The sequence below is a fragment of the Schistocerca gregaria genome, unplaced genomic scaffold (assembly GCF_023897955.1).
Source record: "Schistocerca gregaria isolate iqSchGreg1 unplaced genomic scaffold, iqSchGreg1.2 ptg000294l, whole genome shotgun sequence".
Classification (NCBI taxonomy): domain Eukaryota; kingdom Metazoa; phylum Arthropoda; class Insecta; order Orthoptera; family Acrididae; genus Schistocerca; species Schistocerca gregaria.
Window position 1 is genome coordinate 161,866 of NW_026061782.1, and position 5,537 is coordinate 167,402.

The 5,537-nt window shown below is 45.0% G+C and overlaps 1 non-coding gene across 1 annotated transcript; it reads right to left on the reverse strand.

Moving 5' to 3' along the window:
* Nucleotides 1-1,373: 1,373 nt before the first annotated feature.
* LOC126305255 (U6 spliceosomal RNA) lies at nt 1,374-1,480 on the reverse strand. Its single transcript, XR_007553349.1, has one exon. It is a non-coding gene; the product is annotated as a U6 spliceosomal RNA (small nuclear RNA).
* Nucleotides 1,481-5,537: the final 4,057 nt, after the last annotated feature.

The window sequence follows — 5,537 nt, forward strand, 5'->3', positions numbered from 1 at the left end:
AAGGATTTCTACTAACCCTCGTCTTTGTACCTACTTGATCCTCTGCTGCCTTCACTACTTCATCCCTCAAAGCTACCCATTCTTCTTCCACCGTATTTCTTTCCCCCAGTCCTGTCAATTGCTCCCTTGTGCTCTCCCTGAAACTCTGTACAACCTCCGGTTCTTTTAGTTTATCCAGGTCACACTGCTTAAATTCCCACGTTTTTGCAGTTTCTTTAGTTTTAATCTGCAGGTCATAACCAATAGATTGTGCTCAGTGTCCACATCTGCCGCTGGAAATGTCTTACAATTTAAAACCTGGTTCCTAAATCTCTGTCTTACCGTTATATAATCTATCTGAAACCTGTCAGTATCTCCAGGGTTCTTCCATATATACAGCCTTCTCTTATGATTCTTGAACCAAGTGTTAGCTATTATTAATTTGTGTTCTGTGCAAAATTCTACCAGGCGGCTCCCTCTTTCATTTCTTTGCCCCAGTCCATATTCACCTACTACGTTTCCTTCTCTCCATTTTCCTATTACCGAATTCCAGTCACCCATGACTGTTAAATTTTCGTCAGCCTTCACTATCTGAATAATTTCTTTTATTTGATCGTACATTTCTTCAATTTCTTCGTCATCTGCAGAGCTAGTTGGCATATAAACTTGTACTACTGTAGTATGTGTGGGCTTCGTATCTATCTTGGCCACAATAATGCGTTCACTATGCTGTTTGTAGTAGCTTACCCTCATTCCTATTTCCTATTCGATATTAAACCTACTCCTGCATTACCCCTATTTGATGTTGTGTTTATAACCCTGTAGTCATCTGACCAAAAGTCTTGTTCCTCCTGCCACCGAACTTCACTAATTCCCACTATATCTAACTTTAACCTATCTATTTCCCTTTTTAAATTTTCTAACCTACCTGCCCGATTAAGGGATCTGACATTCCACGCTCCGATTCGTGGAACGCCAGTTTTCTTTCTGCTGATAACAACATCCTCCTGAGTAGTCCCCGCCCGGAGATCCGAATGGGGGACTATTTTACCTCCGGAATATTTTACCCAAGAGGACGCCAATATCATTTAATCGTACAGTAAAGCTGCATGCCCCGGGGAATAATTACGGCTGTAGTTTCCCCTTGCTTGCTACCAGCACAGCAAGGCTGTTTTGGTTATTGTTACAAGGCCAGATCAGTCAATCATCCAGACTGTTGCCCCTGCAACTACTGAAAAGGCTGCTGCCCCTCTTCAGGAACCACAAGTTTGTCTGGCCTCTCAACAGATACCCTTCCGTTGTGGTTGCACCTACGCTACGGCTATCTGTATCGCTGAGGCACGCAAGACTCCCCACCAACGGCCAGGTCCATGGTTCAAAGGGGGGGGGGGGGGGGGAATGTGGAACGCTTCACGATTTTGCGTGTCATCGTTGCGCAGGGGCCATGCTAATCTTCTCTGTATCGTTCCAATTTTAGTATATGTACCACCGAAGCGAGTACTACACACACGTATATGTGGGTAATCCCAAAGGTAAGGTCTCCTAAGGGACACGCAAGTGCCAACGCAGGCACAAACGAGAGATCCTTAATTTTAATGGCAAGCAGAAACCACAGTGTTGGCTGCCTGGTGGCAAGGTGATAAAGAGCAAGACTGTGGATAGAAAGGTCTCAGGTTCGATCCTTCACCAGTCCCACGATTTCTATGTGCCGCTTTACACATATTTCCCCTGGGCCACTGTTCATGGCTATGTTTCAATCTAATACCTCTATGGGCCTTTCTGCGTATTTCAAGATATACTTTTATACACCTGGTACGCTTCCAAATTGATATCTTATAGAGCTGTATTTAGCAACTTGAATCAGATATGTTTTCCTTGCAATATATCGGACAACACGTCAGTGCAGCGGGATTTCGTTTATGTGTTGCGCATGGTGCAAGAAATATTCGTTTTTTGCTTGCTTCTGTGATAGGTTTCACCCCACTGAATGCGAGCGAGCTCACGAATAGACTGTCAATAGCTGGAATTACGCAATAACACACTTAAAAGTTGTATTTTTGCTTTATGTATCCCGATGAAAATAACTGTAAACTGGTTATATGCCTACTTGCTTATTACTGCGCTTCTCGATGCTTCCCTCAAAAAATTAAAATTAAAATAAAAAGAGAGAGAAAACAGAAATCTTTGTTATCTCTCTGCAAACAACTAGAACAGAATTCAGTAACAAAGTGGTAAGAACACCTACTCAGTGCGCCAATTAAACACTCAGCCATTCTTGGTTATTTTGTTAATCGTCTGTAATGCAGTAAGCATCCTTGATTATTGATTTCTAATTACCACCATTGCTATTGTTATTCGTCACCCCACAACAGCTTCCTATCACTCATTGCCGCCGATGCACGTAACGAATGGATCAGGATGAATGGAATGTGGGATGTTTCGTCACGGAGAATATACACATTTATCTCGGCGTCTTGTGTCAGGGTAATATGAAAATCTCAATAAGAAAAGACGACAATAACACCCAACTATTTCTGTCCACTTAACATCATGACGACAGACAAATTGGCGTCTCACTGTATTTTGATTATAATTCGTTAGCCTTTTTGCGACCTCACTTTAACACCTCGTGGGAACAGGCATAATATTTTGCTTTTTGAACAATAACACACAAAGATAGTAGATGGAAGGATAGAAAGAAAAAATCAGACTCATAGGTGTGGATCCAGTTCATCATCAGAAGACTAAACAAGAGGGAAACATTACGAAAGCAATGAATACGTTGGTTAGTATACATTATTTGTATAGATCTGAAGACGAAAAAGCACAGATCTGCACAATGCCCACATCTGTACTTTAGTTTCTGTCTTAATGGGCATAATTTTCAGTTTCTTTTCTTCTGAATTATCAAATGAATTGATTATTACGTGGTACAGAATAAATAGGTAACTGTGTATCTTACAGCTTCAATTCGCACCAACATTTTTCTACATACTCGTGCAATTCATGAAATTCTACTTGTATGATGGCAAGACTGCACATAGATGCAATAGATTTCGAGGTGCAAAGTGTTTGTTATCTTACTTTTCGTGACAGGTTGGCAAAGTTGATTTCCAAAGACTTTTTATTGTACTGAAATAATCTTTTGTAACAAAGTAATTAGGTAAGTGTTTTATTCATATACACTCCTGGAAATTGAAATAAGAACACCGTGAATTCATTGTCCCAGGAAGGGGAAACTTTATTGACACATTCCTGGGGTCAGATACATCACATGATCACACTGACAGAACCACAGGCACATAGACACAGGCAACAGAGCATGCACAATGTCGGCACTAGTACAGTGTATATCTACCTTTCGCAGCAATGCAGGCTGCTATTCTCCCATGGAGACGATCGTAGAGATGCTGGATGTAGTCCTGTGGAACGGCTTGCCATGCCATTTCCACCTGGCGCCTCAGTTGGACCAGCGTTCGTGCTGGACGTGCAGACCGCGTGAGACGACGCTTCATCCAGTCCCAAACATGCTCAATGGGGGACAGATCCGGAGATCTTGCTGGCTAGGGTAGTTGACTTACAACTTCTAGAGCACGTTGGGTGGCACGGGATACATGCGGACGTGCATTGTCCTGTTGGAACAGCAAGTTCCCTTTCCAGTCTAGGAATGGTAGAACGATGGGTTCGATGACGGTTTGGATATACCGTGCACTAATCAGTGTCCCCTCGACGATCACCAGAGGTGTATGGCCAATGTAGGAGATCGCTCCCACACCATGATGCAGGGTGTTGGCCCTGTGTGCCTCGGTCGTATGCAGTCCTGATTGTGGCGCTCACCTGAACGGCGCCAAACACGCATACGACCATCATTGGCACCAAGGCAGAAGCGACTCTCATCGCTGAAGACCACACGTCTCCATTCGTCCCTCCATTCACGCCTGTCGCGACACCACTGGAGGCGGGCTGCACGATGTTGGGGCGTGAGCGGAAGACGGCCTAACGGTGTGCGGGACCGTAGCCCAGCTTCATGGAGACGGTTGCGAATGTTCCTCGCCGATACCCCAGGAGCAACAGTGTCCCTAATTTGCTGGGAAGTGGCGGTGCGGTCCCCTACAGCACTGCGTAGGATCCTACGGTCTTGGCGTGCATCCGTGCGTCGCTGCGGTCCGGTCCCAGGTCGACGGGCACGTGCACCTTCCGCCGACCACTGGTGACAACATCGATGTACTGTGGAGACCTCACGCCCCACGTGTTGAGCAATTCGGCAGTACGTCCACCCGGCCTCCCGCATGCCCACTATACGCCCTCGCTCAAAGTCCGTCAACTGCACATACGGTTCACGTCCACGCTGTCGCGGCATGCTACCAGTGTTAAAGACTGCGATGGAGCTCCGTATGCCATGGCAAACTGGCTGACACTGACGGCGGCGGTGCACAAATGCTGCGCAGCTAGCGCCATTCGACGGCCAACACCGCGGTTCCTGGTGTGTCCGCTGTGCCGTGCGTGTGATCATTGCTTGTACAGCCCTCTCGCAGTGTCCGGAGCAAGTATGGTGGGTCTGACACACCGGTGTCAATGTGTTCTTTTTTCCATTTCCAGGAGTGTATATTTTGTGGGGAACTGTAACCGTGATGGAAGATGAATGTTTGATACATCTGGTAGGAGAAAACGCAGCATATTAACCAAACCCAGCGCCTTCTCTCCGTATCCTCCTATGACACGAGCACAGGATTCTCCTCCTATAACGCTACAGAGCTGTTCCTAGCGCAGCTGAGAATTGGCAACATCGTCACAAACATTTGGCAACACTGTGACAGTGCAATCACTTCCGCATATGGTACTGAACTGACTCGCTAAATTCGCTTGATTCTCCCTTTCCATTTGAATGACTCTTGGTATATAATCCTCACGTAAAGTAAGACACTGAGACAGAAATTTAAATTTTTTTGTCTAAAGAAATTCTATTCTTCATATAAGTGACAACTTTTAATATATTTCACGATGCGTTATGAGGCTGAGCGACTAATACCATAACGAGAGTGGCGTGCTGCGAACAGTGTGTCCGTAGCCCCGTGGAACCGCCCGTATCTCGTGTTCCAACGGTTTAGAAAATCGTCAGTTCTAACCGTGGTAGAAGCAGCGCGTGCGAGGTTTTTTTTGTGTATTATTTCATGGAGCTGCGAATTCCCAGAAAAAATTCTGTAACAAAATCAGAAGAAAACCTTTACACATCAAATCCTCTTGCCAGCTCGACTCAGTAAGTTGTGTTAATGGTCGTAGATCTCGGCTTTCTGACTGCCAAGCTGCTATAGAATACAAGCGTCTCTGAGGAAATTCGAATCGACCGTCAACGATACGAAATTCAATAATGTTCTTCACTTAAGACTCCCATGCCAGGGTGATAAGTGTGAAGGAAATAAATTGATTAGCAAATCGCAAGAAAAAACTTTCAGCTCAAAGTGCAATGATGAAACACTTACAATGCTGCACAACAGGTAACGCCTCTTTCCGCTGCTGACAAGCAAATTTTGGGTTTCTAGGAATACGTAACTTTATTT